This window comes from Somniosus microcephalus, chromosome 25 (assembly GCF_052327205.1).
Source record: "Somniosus microcephalus isolate GS21.2 chromosome 25, FLI_Smic_1.0, whole genome shotgun sequence".
NCBI classification, from domain to species: Eukaryota; Metazoa; Chordata; class Chondrichthyes; order Squaliformes; family Somniosidae; genus Somniosus; species Somniosus microcephalus.
In genome coordinates this window covers 40,418,126-40,435,421 of record NC_141011.1, presented here as the reverse complement: position 1 = coordinate 40,435,421, position 17,296 = coordinate 40,418,126, and the positions used below count along the sequence as shown (strand labels likewise).

At 43.8% G+C, this 17,296-nt stretch overlaps 1 protein-coding gene across 1 annotated transcript in view; it reads right to left on the bottom strand.

Annotated features, from left to right (window-relative positions):
• The window catches only part of LOC147100726 (uncharacterized), a 33,057-nt gene that overhangs the window by 5,169 nt on the left and 10,592 nt on the right, over positions 1-17,296 (bottom strand). The gene's annotated exons all lie outside the window — the stretch shown is intronic.

Genomic DNA, 17,296 nt, shown 5'->3' with positions numbered 1-17,296 from the left:
GTATTTCCTACATTACAACAGTGACTACACTTCAAAAGTACTTCATTGGCTGTAAAGCGCTTTGGGGTGTCCTGAGGTTGTGAAAGGCGCTGTATAAATGCAGTCTCTCTTTTCAATATGAGGGCTGCAAGTTAAATGGAGTAACAAGATGAGCATCAAACTCTTCTTTGTCTCTTAATCCGCCACCCCCCTCAAAAAAAGTTTGTAAATTCAAGTTCAGGGACTAACACTTAGGTTCATATATCAAACTAGGAGTTGGCTTAACTTTATCGCAGAAACTCAGCCATGGGACAGAGAAATGACACAGGCACTCCCGTTTCAGAGAGGGAACTAACTCCCAGTTTGCAACAGCTGGCTTCAAGAATGTTACCAAATCATGATCAGATTTCTTTCTGCATTCTAGGCATCAAGAAAAGTACAGAAACGGTGATGTGGTTATACTTCACTAAATAGTAAAGAAATCTAATAGTTACACTTGGCAGATTTTCATTTTGATTCCAGGCATACTAGGAATTTTTCTTTACCTAAGGGGAGTGCCTAATCTTCCTATAGATTACCAGGGAACATCTGGGACCCGTGGCAGTGTCTCCCAGCAAGAATCAGCACCTTTGAGAGACAGGGAAAACCCACACTAAAGTTTGACTGTGTCTGAAACTCAAACTGAACGTTCTACATCGATCGAGCTGCTCATCTAATGTCCTTTCTGTAGTTCGAGAGATTGCAGCTGTTATCACTCTCAATTACTTGCACAGTGAAACAAGGACAGATTGATTGGGGCACTGTAGCAGTGAATTTTTTCAGCCTCACTAAAAATTAAATCTCTGTCCAGGAGGCAGCCACTCTCAATAATTCATTTCAGCTGCAGCCTTTACTTCACGATGTAGAAAAGGGTTGAAGCTGCGTCAGGAAAATAAACTCTTTTAGAAAGTAGTTAAAAAAAAGAAAAGTTAGCCCTTTATAGTTGTAAGGAGATTAAAACAATTTGACTTTCTCCACAGTTGGCTGTGATTTTATCCAGTCAGTAGCTGAGCCAAACTGGCTAAGAAGGTCCCAGGTACTACCTGTGCGCTGAGTTTCCTGATCTCAAAGTCAGGTGGCTGTAGGTGCTTCTCATTGTTATCCAGTGACCCCTGCTGGACAGTGTGTGTGTGTATGGCCTTTAGCTGATGACAAGCTTGATGTCAACTGACACTACCCCAGCTGTGGCCACTTGGGTGAAGTAGTGAAGGGTTTCTGTGGAAGTGTAGCCCAGCAAAGAGTCAGCCGCTTCAGCAGTGACAAAGAAAATAGTGAGAAGCTTAGAAAGTGTTTGTGTCAGCCTCTGTACATGTACAGTATACAATGTATAAACAGAATATCACAAAATCATAGAAATTTCAGCACAAAAGAATGCCATTCAGCCAAAAACGCCTGTGCTAGTGCTAGATCCCAATCGGAGCTCTTATTCTATTCTCATTTCCATCCCCTTTCAATATATTCTAAAATATTTTTTCTCTAGTCCCTTTTAAATGATTGATTAGCTTTATTAACCCCTTGCAATGGCAGTCTATAATCTGATATCACTGAAAACTTCCTCCTTATCCCTCCCCCTTTATGCTTCATGCCCCAGTCACTGAGCAGTGGAACTATTTTTTTTAATAATTTACCCTCTCAAATCCTTTCAAAATTTTTGAACACTATTAACCCTCGCTGCTCCAATAAATGCAGCACTAGATTTTTAAAATCTAATAACCTTGTCAGAATTCGACAAGGCTTTGCCAGCTGATTCCATCGAGCTCGAAACCTGTGACCCAGTGAATTCTCCGGTCTTGTACTGTAAGCGTCCCCTCATCCTGGTTTCAACATAGTAAATCTACGCTGCACCATTTGCATAACTCCAATATCTTTTCTATAGGGAGGTCTATGTGGCAGTATCCTGTATGTATAGTGTATGCATTGAGTAAAGGAGAATCATGCCTGTTTGTGCAGACAGTAAATTCAGTAACCTGTAGTTCCACCAACCAGAGGAACTGACTTCCTAAAGAAAGATGAGCCTGTGGTACAGCTGAAACCGCCAGTATTCACCTGCCCAATTTCTCACCGTAGGTCTATTAAATAACAAACAAAGGCTTAGAGGCTGTCATACTTGGACAGTGGTCGCTTTTGCAGCTCTATCCTGTAGTAGAACAAGCTTGATCTACACAGTTACGATAGTCTTTTGTTTAATTCACCAATGCCATTGTCCTAGTCAGTAAGCACGGTTTGGAGCACAGTAATGCATTCAGTTCCTTTCTGGTTTAATACTGGGGAAGGGAAGCATCGGATAGAAAGCTCAGCTTAATCCAGCTGCTTATCTTTATTGACAGCCTTTACTGTCCTTCACTGGATTTTCTGCCCATTGAGTAGGTGATGAATCTAGCCCACAGAGAGCAGCAGTTTTTACTGCATTTGAAATTCACCCCATCAGTAAAACTGTGCTAGTAAAATTAAACAAAATCTGAAAAATGCACCACTTACCATTGTCTGGTCAGCAGTCTGGTGATGTGATTATACCTCTGGTCTAATCTTTGAAAGGGGGGGTTTCTCCTAAATTGGTCCCCTCCAGTGCTGAGTGAGCAGACTCGTATTGTCGTACAATTGCATGGCCAGTGGCTAGCACTCGTTACCTCACTCAAGTGACCATTCTCATGTGCGAACCGAGACAATGTTCTGATATGCACATACATGTACTTTCCAATAGAGATCGCTGGACAGCAATCGAGTGGAAACACTGGCTGATTTCGCCTCCCCTGCGTAGACCCCTACAGGTATCCCAGCTTAGATTGTTAACTCAGCACAGACATGGAATCGAACCTGGGACTTTGTGGGCCGTAAGATTTTAATTAACTGAATCACTGAGGGAACCATGCAGTCTATATTTTAAAGACTAATGGCAACATAGTTGGAGTGAATCTATCCTTCAAAGGTTTCCAGCTCATATATGTGCTTCTGTCTGTATTGCTCTCACAGTGGCCAGGAGAGGGTGAATTCTTGTTCAGTTGTGTGATAAAGATCCCATGGCACTACCATGAGAGGAACAGGGAGTGTTCTCGGTATCCTGGCCCACAACTGACAACAGGTTAACTGGTAATGCATCTCACTGTAGTTTGTGGGATCTTGCTACATGCAAAATGGCTGCTGCTTTTAATTACATAACAACAGTCACTGCATTTCAAAGTAATCCATTGAATGTGAAGTACGTGAAAATGTCTCTGACAAACAAAATAAGACACTATATAATTACAAGTTTCTAGCGACCATATTCACTTTACTGATATTATGAAAAGATAGGTAATGTTGATTTTAAAATGCCAGGAGGGAAACCTAGGGGGGAAAAAAGAGACAAAATCCAGTACATGAAACTACTGAAAGGAAAGGATGCAAAATGTTGAAGGGAACAGGCTAGAAAAGGAACATGTGCAGTAACTGTTGTAAGTGCTGTGCCCGATGTAGTACAGTATCAAGAAGAAACGTGCTATTCAGAATTCTCAACAGCAGTACTGGACAGAGGAGAAGGCTCCATTTCTGCTGTTAACCAGAATAAAGAAAAGGAATGGGGACATGAATTGTTTTCTTTACAAACTTTGCAATTTTTTATGATTGACACAGCACACCCTGGTGACATCTAAATATTGCTATTAAAAGGGTAATGGATACCTCTGTGAATTACAGGGCTGTAATCCAATTGTGGGGCGGGGGGTCGAATGACTTCATGACATTTATGCTCACCATCTAAATTCCTGAGGTTTTAAGAGACATGCACATAAGACAAAATGAGACACAGAGAGAAAGTGAGAGACAGAGAAATTGAACTGTTCTTTTGTTAGAACACACAAGGTTTCTGTTAAAAGTATTTTTCTTTTTGTGTTGCAGCACCTGTAACTGTCCCTGTTTCAAGACATTGTGTAATGTCGGTCCTGAAGGTGAGTCGGATTATGAGCACATGGTTATTTTTCACAATAAATGCAGGAATAATTTACGGTGTACACATTTATATGCAGAACAATCTGCGGAGCTCCACAAATGGTTAAGGAAGTGAGCAGATGAGCTGTACTGACCAGGAATGTCCCAGGTTCAATCCTTGGGGTTCTCAGCAGGGTAGCAGTAGGGGCTTTACAATTACAGCCCTGGGTTCAGGAGGGGGAAGTCTGCCAGAGTTCCTGCTCCTACTAATGTCTGGTGATGCCTGCGGAAAGTGTGTGCGAGTGGATGTGATTTTCCCCCGTGTTGTAAAATACCCCAATACGCTCATTGTCTGTGCTCGAATATGAAGAATGGACAGGGTATACTGTGAGACTGTCGAGGAGGGAACATCTTCAAGAGACGCACAGTGGAGGAAGAGAACTGGCGGGGGAAAATTTGCAGTTTGTCAGAAAGGGCTGAGGTGGTCTTGTTTGTTCTCAATGCCATTGCGATGGTGCAGCAATCAACAAGACAAACAGAATGCTTAACTATCTACTAAATCAGTGAAGTAAAAATCTGTAAAATCATAAAAGTTCCTAGTACAGCAGGAGGCCAATCAGCCTGATAGTGCCTGTGTCGGAACTTTGCTAGAACAATCCAAAGCTAATCCCACTGCCCTGCTCTCCTCCCCATAGACCCTTTGCTTCAAAAATGTTATCTACTTTTCCTTAAAAGATACAATGGTCCCTGCCTCAACCACTCCCTATGCCAAACCATTCCATGCTGCAACAACTCTTTGTGTGCAAGGAGAATTGTCCTAACCTCCCTCCTCACTCTCAGAGACCATTTTAAATTAATGATCCCCTTGGAAGAGTCATCAGCTTGATGCCCCGTGTCAGAAGACTGAGTTATCAGAAAAAAACTGGAGAAGCTTGGATTATTCAAATTAGAAAAGCAAATGAAGGACTGAAGTGAGGAAGTTCTGCTTCACACAAAGAATGATCAACATGCAATGAACCCCTGGATAGGTATTGGAGGAAAAAAGCCTGGAATCATTCAAGAAACATTTGGATGTTGCGATTAGAGGAGGGGTAGATGTAGGCTTGTTTTAGATGGATGGGCCGAACAGCCTTCCTCATCTGTATCCATCTTGTGATCAACAGATGTTTAATTGCCATGAAAACGTACTCCCATTTGCTCCACTTTGTAACACACTTACACATTTCAGATGGTTTACCCGCTTTTATTATCGCCGGGGGGGGGGGGTTCTGATGGACAGTGAGCTCCTTCACTCTAATTCAATGAATTTAGCTGGAACACTGCATTAAATTCCGCCTTCATTAATTTCACTGAAAACATAACTTTATACTCATTTCAACATTTTTGTTAGAATTAATGAATGCAGTAATTCCCTCCCTCACGGTACTAAACCACATGGAACTGCAGGGATGTAGGATCTATTTCACTGCTTATTACAAGAGAAAAATCATTTGTTTGTATTGCTGTATAAAGCTATATAATTTTACAAGCTGTGTATAAATTCCCTGTCCTTGTGCCATCTTTTTTCCATATTTCATTATTATTCCTCAACCAGAATAATTGTGCTCTAACCCAGAGAATAGGAAACAGCTGAGAAACATTGTTGATGATAAATGGGCAGGAGAGTGAGTAATGCAAGGCAAAGAATGACTTCACTGCTGGGATTTAGCCTCTCAAGGTGCATAAATGGTGATTTGGCTGCTTAATACTGTGAAAATGGCAATACACTGTGTAAGGATGGCCACATGTTAAAGGGATATATCATAGAATCATACAGCACAGAAGGAGGCCATTTGGCCCAACGTGCCTGTGTTGACTCTTTGGTAGAGCTATCCAATTAGTCCCACTTCCCCTGCTTTCCCCATAGCCCTGTAATTTTTTCCACTTCAAGTATCATCTTATCACCTCCATCTCACTAGACCCAAATTGAAAAATCCCCTCACTCCTCCCAGACCCGAGATCCCTTTCTCAGCTAAACATCTATCCAGCTCCCTCTTGAATTTGCCAGCATACTGCCCCTTGATTGACTCTCCAGTCTGTTCCACACATTTCCCACTCTCAGCGTGAAGTAGATTAATCGAAAACTTATCCCCTATAATTTGTTCTTACAAAACCTGTTTTTTGTCCGCTCCAATTTCTTCCCTTTTATTCCTCTCTGAGGGCACTGACTCTCGGTGAGGTAGTTCCATCTGCTAATTTGTTCAAGTGGCCATTCAACATTTGTGAATATAGAAGTGAGTACCAATAGACCAAGGTGGTCATCCTAGTCACGCCCAAGTGCTCAATGTCTGCATGTACACACAGACGCTCACACTTTCAACTGGAAGTGGAATCATGAATTCAGCCCACCGTGTCTGCATTGGATCTTTGTTGAGTAATCCAATACCAATCTCACTGCGCTGCTCTCTCCCCACAGTCCTATATCTGCTTCAAATATTTACTGTAATGCTCTTCCCTTTAAAAAAAAGGCAAAGGTCTCTGCCTCAGCTATTCCATGTGGCAAAACATTCCGTGGAACTCATGTATAGAAATTTCTCCTACCCCCTCACGTCATCTTAGTAATAATTTTAAACTGATGCCCCCTCATCTCTGACTCCCCAACCATGTCTTTTCCCCACTCAACCTATCAAATTAATCAACTTATATTTTTATAAATTTCTGTGGGATTTGTGAGCCTCGCATTGTGGAGTGCTTTAGTGTTTGGTAAGGTTGTTGATCCAGTGAAGTTTTGCACCTGTGGGTTGACAGTTGGTTAATTAGATATTGAAACATTACGGTACTGAGCGCAACAATTTTCGATCTATCAAGAACATAAGAAGTAAGAGCAGGAGTAGGCCATACAGCCCCTCGAGCCTGCTCTGCCATTCAATAAGATCATGGCTGATCTTCAACCTCAACTCCACTTTCCCATCCGATCCCCATATCCCTTAATTCCTTTAGCAGTCCAAAAATCTATCGATCTCCGCTTTGAATATACTCAACTAGCTGGGGGGGGCCGGCGTTGCCAAGGCTTTTTTGTAAAACGGCAGTTTGCAGGGCCGCGCGGTTGACGGCCGGCCGCTGCCGCTCCCCCGCTCTGTGTCTCGGGCCGAGCGGTTGTCAGGCCCGGCCCGAGTGACCCCAACTCACCTCCCGCTCCGGCGGGCCGCCGCAGCTGCCCCGCTCGCTGTTGAGTAAAAGCAGTGAAAAAAATGGCGGCTACGTTTCGGGAGGCTGCAGGATTAGGTCCCGCCCACACACAGAATGAAACGCCCCCCGTGACGCACCGATTGGTCAACCATCAGGTCACTGAACTGTAGGATTGGTCAACCATCACGTCACTCAACGCTACCGAGGAGGGGCGGTTGGTGAGAAGGTCACGGAAGGAGCCCCGGGAGGGGCGGCTGGTGAGCAGGCCCGGGCGTTGGGCTGAAGATTGTCGGACAGGAGGAATGGTGGAAATGGAATGGCGGCGCGCACAGACGCAGCGGCTTTGCTTCTCCCAGGACGGTGCTATTTACGTTTAATGTTAATGTTATTTGTACTGGACTCATGGGAGCTTGCAAGATCACATTTCGTTCATTGTACAATGACAATAAAGTTGAATTATTATTATTATTAATAATGAGCGGTAGGATTGGTCAACCGCTAATGAGCGGATTTTTGAATGTTTTTTGTATACTGTCCGAACAATTTTTGTCTGACCAAAAAGTAAATACGCCTATGAGACTCCCCTAATCATAAGCTTTCTTTTGATATAACATATGTGTAGGTACGCTCTATAACTTTTGAGTGTATAGCGGACAGACAGACATACAGACGGACGGATCCTTTTTTATATATATATATATATATATATAGATGACTGAGCATCCACTACACTCTGGGGTAGAGAATTACAAAGATTCACAACCCTGTGAGTGAAGAAATTTCTCCCCATCTCAGTCCTAAATGGCCAACCCCTTATCCTGAGATTATCCCCCCTAGTTCTAGACTCTGCAACCAGGGGAATTAGCCTCTCAGCATCTACCTTGTCAAGCCCTCTGAGAATCTTACATGTTTCAAGGAGATCACTTCTCATTCTTCTAAACTCCAGAGAATATAGGCCCATTCTACTCAATCTCTCCTCATAGGACAACCCTCTCATCCCAGGAATCAATCTAGCGAACATTTGTTGCACCCCCTCTAAGGCAAGTATATCCTTAGGTATAGAGACCAAAACTCTACACAGTCCTCCAGGTGTGGTCTCACCAAAGCCTTGTACAATTGCAGCAAGACTTTGTTACTCTTGTACTCCAACCCCCTTGCAAGGCCAACATACAATTTGCCGTCCTAATTGCTTGCTGTACCTGCATGTTAAATTTCTGTTTCTTGTACAAGGACACCCAAATCCCTCTGAACACCAACATTGAATAGTTTCTCACCTTTTAAAAAAAGAATGTGTTTTTCTATTCTTCCTCCCAAAGTGAATAACCTCACATTTCCCCACATTATACACCATCTGCCATCTTCTTGCCCACTCACTTAGTCTATCTATATCCCTTTGCAGACTCTGTGTCCTCCTCACCGCTTACTGTCCCACCTAGCTTTGTATCGTCAGCAAACTTGGATACATTACACTCGGTCCCTTCATCTAAGTCATTAATACAGATTGTAAATAGCCGAGGCCCCAGCACTGATCATTGCGGCACCCCACTAGTTACAGCCAGTACCTGAAAATGACCCATTTATTCCTACTCTCTGTTTTCTGTCCTTTAACCAATCCTCTATCCATGCCAGTATATTACCCTCAACCCCATGAGTCCTTATCTTGTGTAACAACCTTTCGTGTGGCACCTTATTGAATGCCTTTTGAAAATCCAAATATACTACATCCACTGGTTCCCCTTTATCTACCCTGCTAGTTATATCCTCAAAAAACTCAAATAAATTTGTCAAACATAATTTCCCTTTCATAAAACCATGTTGACTCTGCCTAATCATACTATGATTTTCTAAGTGCATTGTTACCACTTCCTTAATAATGGATTCCAGCATTTTCCCGATGACTGGTGTCAGGCTAACTGGCCTGTAGCTCCCTGTTTTCTCTCTCCCTCCTTTTTTGAATAGCAGTGTTACATTTGCTTTCTTCCAATCCACTGGGACCGTTCTAGAATCTAGGGAATTTTGGAAGATCACAATCAATGCATCCACTATCTCTGCAGCCCTCTTTTAGAACCCTAGGATGTAGGCCGTCAGATCCAGGGGATTTGTTGGCTTTTAGTCCCATTAATTTTTCTATTACATTTTCTTTACTAATATTAATTACTTTAAGTTCCTCACTCTCATTAGACCCTTGGTTCCCCACTATTTCTGGTATGGTTTTTGTGTCTTCTACTGTGAAGACAGATACAAAATATTTGTTTAACGTCTGCCATTTCCTTATTCCCCATAATAATTTCTCCTGTCTCAGCCTCTAAGGGATCCACATTTACTTTTGCTACTCTCTTCCTTTTTACATACTTGTAGGAGCTCTTACAATCTGTTTTTATATTCCTTGCTAGTTTACTCTCATATTCTATTTTCCCTATCAATGTTTTAGTCATCCTGTACTGGTTTCTAAAACTCTTCTTGGCTCTTCTTGGCCACATTATAAGCCTCTTCTTTTAATCTGATACTGTGCTTTACCTCTTTAGTTAGCCATGGATGGATCACTTTTCCCGTGGAATTTTTATTTCTCAATGGAATGTATATTTGTTGAGAATTATGAGATATTTCTTTAAATGTTCGCCATTACTTATCCACCGTCATACCTTTTAATCGAATTTCCCAATCTACCTTAGCCAACTCACCCCTCATACCTATGTAATTGGCTTTATTCAAGTTTAATACTCCAGTTTAGGATTTAAGTATGTCACTCTCGAACTCGATGTGAAATTCTATCATATTATTATGATCACTCTTCCCCAGAGAACCCCTTACTATGAGATTACTAATTAACCCTGTCTCATTACACAAGACAAGGGGCTAAAAATTCGGTATCGCCGCGCCAGGTCTTTAGTGCCCGAAATTTTGCGCTCGCCCGGATTCCCGTAGCGCCCGCCTGAAATTCAGTTGCGCCGCCCCAAGACGGAGGCGGGCGCTATTGCAGGGTTTGGCCGCCTCGTTTGGGGCGATGAAAGTCAGTTTCAGGCGTCCAGCTGCCGCTGCGGCACCCGATGCGGTGCGGCAGGCTGGGGTACTGCAGGCCTCCTCCTTCTCTTAAGGAGGAGCTGCCTGCAGCCGTGAGATCGCCGCTGGATTCCCCCGGCAAATGAGCCCGGCACCACGGAGAAGTGCCGGGCTCGCGGGAGTCAGACACCAATGCCACGGGGGGGTGGTGCAGGAGTCCGGGGAGGGAGGTGCGGCCAGGCGGCCGCCGGGAAAGCAGCCGGCCGCCCCTCCACCTTTATGCGCCGGCCTCTCGGAGCTGCAAGGCACCGTTTTTCAAACGCTGTTTGCGGCCGCTACGGGCGAGGCGGCCGCAACTGAATTTGGCCATCGGCATGGAATAGCATTGGAACCGGGGCGCTGCGCACACCGATGACGTCATCGGTGCCGGCGCAGCACTACCGGCTAACGCCGATGTTAGGGACCAACTGAATTTCGGGCGCTAAAAAACTTCCGGCGCAAACCACTCTATAGCCAATAAGTGGGCGCAAACGCGACTGAATTTCTAGGCCAGGATCTGAAATAGCCTCTTCCCTGGTTGAGTACAAAGTACCCTATTCTATATCAGGCACCTGGTTTGAGGCCCTCTGTTATGACGACACAAAGCTGGGTGGGCGTGTGTGCTGTGAGGAGGATGCAGAGAAACTCCAGTATGATTTGGACAGGTTGGGTGATTGGGCAGATGCATGGCAGATGCAGTATAATGTGGATAAATGCAAGGTTATCCACTTTGGTGGCAAAAACAGGAAGACAGATTATTATCTGAATGGCAATAGATTGGGAGAAGGGGAAGTGCAACAAGACCTGGGTGTTCTTGTGCACCAGTCACTGAAGGTAAGCATGCAGGTGCAGCAGGCGGTTAAGAAGGCAAATGGTATGTTGGCCTTCATAGCGAGAGGATTCGAGTACAGGAACAAGGATGTCTTGCTGCAGTTGTACAGGGCCTTGGTGAGACCACACCTTGAGTATTGTGTGCAGTTTTGGTCGCCTTATCTGAGGAAGGATGTTCTTGTCATGGAGGGAGTGCAGCGAAGATTCACCATACTGATCCCTGGGATGGCAGGAATGACGTATGAAGAGAGATTGGGTCAATTAGGCTTATATTCACTAGAGTTTAGAAGAGTGAGAGGGGCTCTCATTGAAACTTATAAAATTCTAACAGGACTAGACAGGCTAGATGCAGGAAGGATGTTCCCGATGGCGGGGGAGTCCAGAACCAGGGGTCACAGTCTAAGGATAAGGGGTAAGCCATTTAGGGCTGAGATGATGAGGAATTCACCCAGAGAGCGGTGAACCTGTGGAATTCTCTACCACAGAAGGCAGTTGAGGCCAATTCATTAAATATATTCAAGAAGGAGTTAGATATATTTCTTAAGGCTAAAGGGATCAAGGGATATGGGGAGAAAGCAGGGACAGGGAACTGAATTTGGATGATCAGCCATGATCGCATTAAATGGCGGAACAGGCTCAAGGGGCCGAATGGCCTACTCCTGCTCCTATGTTTCTATGACCCAGACATGTCTCTTCTAATCGCTGTTGTGCCTATGTATAACAAATCCTCTTTGTCCATTTGCATGCATATTTCAGTTGCCACTTCAGACCTGAGCCCATTACTTCTGTATCCCTTTTTTCTTGGGAACTTTGCTGCGCTCCCCCCACCCCCAAACGCCATCCTAACCCCAACCCATCACTACCCCAGTTCTCCTGACACAATTCCAGGCCTGAATCTCCCGTGGATAAGACTCTCCGGTTAAGCACTGAAGCCGTTGTCTTAGGCCCCGCCAGAAATCCTTGCCAATGATTCCATCCCTCTCCCCAGCCACTGTTTCAGGCTTAACCAGACTGTTTGCAATCTCGGCGCCCTATTCGACCCTGAGCTGAGCTTCCGACCCAATATACTCCATCATCAAGACTGCCTACTTCCACCTCTGTAACATTGCCCCCTCCACCCCTGCCTCAGCCCATCTGTTGCTGAAACCCTCAAGTAAAATAATTTTTTAAAAAGTATATGCTTCACTAATTCCTTTTATATTCTGTTAGTGTTTTTTCATATTCCATTTTAGCCCTTCTAGTCACCCTATTACATCCCCAATACTCTTCCTCTATTCCTCATGATTATCTTTCATACTGTTGGCCTATTATATGCCTCCATTTTAAGTTTTAGTTTAGCTTTTATCACTTGATTAATCTCAGAACTCTATCCTTAGATGCTCCCACCCCCCTTTTGCCTTATTGGAATATTTTGTACTCTGTCTGCAACAGATTTGAAGATTATATATTGCCGATTCATCATCTTGTTTGCTAACGTTTTTGTACAGTTAATTTAGGCCAGATCCTTTCTTATCTCACTGAAATTTACCTTCCACCAGTCCAGCGCCCTTATCTATAGCTCTTTACTATCCTTTGCTATTTTCATTTGAACCTAACCGTGTTGTTGTCGCTATTTCCCCAGTTGTTCTCGTGGGACATCATTCTTTGTCCCAGAGTGGAACTTCTCACTGACTTACTCCTCACTAGCTCAAGGGGTACAGTTGAGTTGAACACTGCGTTCACAAATGAGCCATGAAGGGAGGAAGTTTTTTTTTTTAATCACCCCAATTGTCTCTGATCCTCTCTTGAAGGTGCGGACTCTGGGTGCCCATTCCTTGGGCTCTAGCTACTCTCTGGTACCTCACTGAAATCGGCCTAAATGGTGAGTATCTGCAGGCTACTCAAGCACATATTCCTTTCCTATCAGCACCAAAGTCAAATTAGTGCATGTGGGTCCTTCAAAGAGATGTGTTTACGAAAAAGATCTTTGCCAAATCATTCTCTGTTCAGGGGAGGGAAGAGAGTCATGCAATGATGCCACTGACCAGAAACATTCCACCATGTGTTGACATGATGTATATTATTGAGTCGTACGTTTATGAATAAACAAAAAAGTTTGCCACACACATTTTCATGCAGAGCACCCCTTTAAGGTAGAAGAGTGTGTAATTTGGGTGAAAACAAAATGTCACTGTAACCATTCAATCACTCACTATGGTGACGATGTTTGCAGAAAACCAAGAGAGAAAAGTACATAACCAGGGCACAAAGCGTTTTAATCCCAATAAACCCAGGAATTATTAGTGAGCACTGACCTCAACCCCAATTGTTACAGTCCATAAACTCGCTCCCAGACATAGAATGTATATAGTTTCCTTTGAGCTATTTTTTTCCCCCAAATACGTGTCCTTTGGCTTAGCTCAGGGCCTGTGTGCTCTGCTGTTCAAGCTAAGTATCGCGAGTGGGATAACCCATGTTAAACTCTTTGTGATACAAGCACCAATTAACTGCACCATTATGTGACAGACATAACGTTACAAGGTTCCCCACTCCTACCAGCGGAGTGAAAAGATCTCCACCAGCAAGGCTGATCAGAAATCTCTCGAGTCAAATACAGCTTTCCTCATGAGTTGAGATGCTTATCGCATCACGCAGTTGGCTACAACCTATCCTAATGCTTTGAGTAATTTTAACTTTTGGCGATATTGTAAAACGGACAATATTTGGAAACAAAAATAGGGTGGGGTGTTTTTTTAAAATTTATTCTTGGGATATGGACGTCACAGGCAAGGCCAGCATTTCTTACCCACCCCTAGTTGCCTTGAGGTTGCAAGGGCAGTTAAGAGTCAACCACGTTGGTGTGGGACTGGAGTCACATTTAACAGGGGGGCTGATCTGATATCAGCCGTTTTACACTATCAAAAGTACAATTACCTGTACGGCTACTTCAAGTACAAAACAGAAATGCACTTCTAACAAGTATTTAATCTCCATTTCCTTGTCCTATGATGCAATTCATACCATTCCCCTCATCAAATACCATGCGAGAACATTAAGGGCAGGTGGAGGATAAACTCTTGTACAGATTACAAAAATAAAAGCACTTTTCCATCCACTTTACCGTGTACATGCGAGAGTGTGACACTTGGAGCCCAAAGCATGTCTGCAAGTGCATAAGTCTTGGGGTTCTGGAGATCATGTAAAATCCATGGAGCTTTCTCTGCAGATAACACTGGAACCCCATGAATGCGTTACACCCTCCTAACACTGTAATAGCCAACTCTCTATTGGTTAAGAAAGGGTGTAAATAATGTGAATTAACAGGCTGTTGGGGAGAGATTGTGAGTGACACCTCTAGGGAGAATCATAGAATGATACAGCACAGAAAGAAGCCCTTCGGCCCATTGCGTCTGTGCTGGCTCTCTGAAAGAGCCATCCAATTAGTCCCAGGCTCCTGTTCTTTCCCCATAGTCCTGCAATTTTCTCCTTTTCAAGTATTTATCCAACTCACTTTTGAAATTTATACTGAATCTGCTTCCACCACCCTTTCAGATAGTGCATTCCAGATCGCAAGAAATCACGGCATGAAAAAAAATTCTCCTCCCTGGATTTTTTGCAAATTATCTTAACTTTGTGTCCAGGCTTCACTCCTGTCAAATTCTTCTGAATCTGAGGCCGGCTGCTGTGCTGCATTTTGAATAGAATATGAAGGGAGATTGCTTGCTTTCAGGATTTCACTCCCTGTATTTAGTTTGTTATTCTGCATTAAGAGAAGAGGATTTAGTTTGATTTGTGTAAAACCTACCTTCAGATTATGCCCGCCCCCCTGTCTATCTCTTTTAAACACACAAAACAGATACACCTGACCTGTAGGAAATAATTCCAAGCAGTAACTCTGGTTGCTAAAATGACTGGCGATGAAGTCCAGTGTCTGCCAGTTCCACCAGTGCCACTGTGGCACCAGCAGATCCATTTTCTTGTCATTCCTTTTTTTGTAAACTTTGATCATGACCACAACAAAACTGTAAAGAAAAATTAGTGGAAGAAATTCACACCAAGTCCCGTTCACCCATCACTCCCGTGCTCACTGATCTACATTGGTTTCCGGTCCGGCAACACCTCGATTTTAAAATTCATCATCCTTGTTTTCAAATCCCCCCCCACCCTCCCTATCTCTGTAACCTCCTCCAGCCCTACAACCCTCCAAGATCTCTGGCCTCATGCACATCACCGATTTCCTTCACTCCACCATTGGCGGCCGTGCCTTCAGCTGTCTAGGCCCCAAGCGCTGTAATTCCCTCCCTAAACCGCACTGCTTTTTGTTACCTGTCCTAATATCTCCTTATGTGGCACTGTGAAGCACCTTAGGACGTTTTACTACATTAAAGGTGCTAGCTATATAAATTGCAAGTTGTAATTGAAGAACATCGAGCCCAAAAAAATGCACCAAGCCCTGAATCAGCAGTACGTGGAGGCTGATCTGAAAACTTCCACTGGGCCCCGTTATCTCATCACTGTCTTTCTGTAACTATTGGGGTCAGGAGAGGTCTCGTATAGTCATCCAATAATCTTGAATATTTCAACATTTTACAGCCGCACTAAAAGAATTTACGTGTCTCCGATCTAAAATGAATTTGGTGACTTAAATCCCTCAGTCTTTGGGGATCGATTAAATCCAAGGCCTTGACAGAGCCCGTCACAACTAATCGAGGGCTCAGACTTTATTTCCCAGACAGGGATTAGCTCCTGCTCCTCTGATTCTGTCATTAAAAGCGGTGAAGATGGGATTTCTGTCAGCTTTTGCCCTCCTGCAGATTGCTCAAGGACCTCCCCCCCCGCCGGCTCCCTCACACGCACATTGACTATCTGAGGCTGACAGAAGGTCTAACCTAGATAGATATACTTCTGTTTAGCCTATCAACTTCCTATTTTGTCTACAGCTGGAAACCAGACTACTTTTCAACCTTAAAATGTTCCCTGACCAACCTTGAAAACATTTCTTTACTTCACAAATCGATTTCTTCCGATTTAAAAAAAAAAAAAAATCCTTCCATGAAATTCAAAGTAATAACTGGAATTTCCGCTGAGTATGAAACCTACAGCACTGTGGAATCAAGGCACCCCAAGCTTTCGGGGGGCGTTTTTGGAGGGAGGGAAAAGAGAGAGTATGGGGAAAGTGAATGTTTCCAAGCTTTCAATTGAAAGACTTAAAAGTTTAAAGGATTTCTTTTACAGCCAGTCACTCAAAAGACCTTCAAAGGAGTTAATCTCGGTCGTGCTCCTAATTTCGTATGGTGCTAATACCTACTTAACTGCAGCGAAGATCTACCATGTCACTGAATAAGCAACACGGAAGCCAGTTAAGGAAAAATATCTATACAGTACTAACTTACCCCTACCCAGAGTACCAATAACAATAAGCTCACTGCGCTACCCTGATTAAAATCTCTTTAAAATTGACATTTTTTAAAAAGAGCTTTCTCAATCGCTTCACTGTCTTCATCTCCTTATTTTCCTTTAAAGCCATTCACGATTCCATCATTACTAATGTGAAAAATGTTTTTTCAGTAAGAGTCACTGAATAATTGTCTCTTTTTTTAAATTAACGACTTCATGTTTTTGTAAAACCAAGGTTTAAATATTTGGTCCGTGACTGCCAGTCTGTGTAAACACAGAGTTCCGATGGTCACACTGTGAAGGAGCAGTGGTGTAACACCTTCTGCCCTCACCCTCCTCCCCTTTCCTCCTGAAGGTGCTGACGCATGCTGGGCTGTTCATGGATGCCTATATGCCATCCAGTGTTTCACCCAGGTGGCTATTCTTAATATGCGAGTCTGGGCAGTGAGTGACTGCAGGAAGCACCACTGTCCTCACGTGAAGTCACAGGCAGGGGTTGCAGAATAGTGGATAGTAGCAGGAATCCTGGGTAATCCCCCTGTCCGCCTCCTGGGAACGCTGTAGCACTATCACACTGCTTTAGAACAGTTCCCTCAGGACTGACTGGGAATCGATCCTGGGATCTTTCTAGTCTGCATGGGTCAGCTACTCGAGGGAGTGCATTTACCCACTCATACTTTGGGGAAACCATAAACAGTCTTTTAAAACAACTTAGAGGTTAATGCAGATAAAAGTTGGACATTGCTGAGCTGGTGACGTAGTAGTCTAGAAATGACCTTAGGCCAGTTTTGAAGTGCCAAATGGTCACAGGGAACAATCCCCGAGCCTGAAGACGGAGGCCCCAGGATCACAACAAATTGGTCCTCGGGTCTCATCTACATAATCGCGGTGCCTCTGCAGCCAGCTTATCCAACACAAACACTCAATATCGGGCCACCTGTCTCGCTGGCAACAGCCCTCG